The sequence below is a fragment of the Pteropus vampyrus genome, unplaced genomic scaffold (genome assembly GCF_000151845.1).
Source record: "Pteropus vampyrus isolate Shadow unplaced genomic scaffold, Pvam_2.0 Scaffold2, whole genome shotgun sequence".
Classification (NCBI taxonomy): Eukaryota; Metazoa; Chordata; class Mammalia; order Chiroptera; family Pteropodidae; genus Pteropus; species Pteropus vampyrus.
In genome coordinates this window covers 11,176,881-11,178,135 of record NW_011888783.1, presented here as the reverse complement: position 1 = coordinate 11,178,135, position 1,255 = coordinate 11,176,881, and the positions used below count along the sequence as shown (strand labels likewise).

Below are 1,255 nucleotides of genomic sequence, written 5' to 3'. Positions count from 1 at the left end.
ATTGGTGTCTCTTTTTTTTTGGTGCTATTTTAGTGACCCAACTTAATTCAAATCATAACATAGAAAGCTTCTAAAAAACAGATGGCTTCCAAAAAGAAATGCCCTTTTGTCAGAACAGTCTTCTTATTGCGCTATGATGTACTACTTTCTCCTGTGAAGACACATCATCATTGCATATCTTGGGCAACAGAAGAAATAAGACGATGATTATCTCTGTTTGAAAAGCTGGTCAGAGATATCTTACAGGGGTGCTTTGTAGTCAAGTCATATATTTTTTCTGGGCCTGCACATGAGCAGAAAAGAATGCATGCCCCGTTCAATGTTTATAAGAGTAAATCTCATAGTAGCAAATATGTAAGGCTGTAAAAGAAGCAGAACTTTGGAGAATAACAGAAATGGGTTGAAATAACAATTTTATCAATTATCAATCATGTAACTTTTCATACAGTATTTAAATTCTTTAGTCTCTGTTTTTCCTTCTGTATAAAGGTTGTTATTCTTACCACAGGTAGCTGTTGAGAAGATTAAAATAATGAATGCTAGTGTTTCAATAATCTTGCCAGGTATATGGTGGGCACTTAATATATGCTGGTTTATTTGCCCTTTGTGTGGTCAAAAGAATTTTTTATTTGGTAAACTTCTGCTATTTGCCTATTTAAAAATTACTGTCAGTTAATTGATAATATAAATATGGAAGAAAATAAGATAGGGTTATAGAGTCTACGGCCATGCTACCCTGAACAAGCCCGATCCTGTCTGATCTCAGAAGCTAAGCAGGGTCGGGCCTGGTTAGTACTTGGATGGGAGACCACTTAGAAAGACCAGGTGCTGTAGGCATTAAAAATAAAAATAAAAATAAATAAGGGATTATAAGATGACAAGATCCTTGCAATCTGTGAGGTCAACCAAGGGTTGCCTCGCCTAAAAAAAATAAAAAATAAAAAAGATAGGGTTATAGTTTGCTAGCACAATAAGTCATAGAAGTATTTGATAGAAAATGAAGTATGAGAGAATATTATCATTCACTTGTGACTTATGCTGTTGGGATGCCTGCTGTGAAAAGGATAAATGTATGCTAAATATAGCCCACCTTTATTACTTAGAGTCAAAGCAAAAGTATTGCTTTCATCTCTTTATAAAATAATTCTTTTAAAATTCATGTGTAATGGAAAATAATATATAACTTTCTTCTGATTTAAAATGTAACTTTCTTTGATAGTAACCTATTACCCTGTGCTTTGCCAATTTTGTTTTA

The 1,255-nt window shown here is 33.4% G+C and overlaps 1 pseudogene; it reads left to right on the top strand.

Moving 5' to 3' along the window:
* The first annotated feature begins 718 nt into the window (after nt 1–718).
* Nucleotides 719–837, top strand: LOC111739955 (annotated as a pseudogene).
* The last annotated feature ends 418 nt before the right edge of the window (nt 838–1,255 follow it).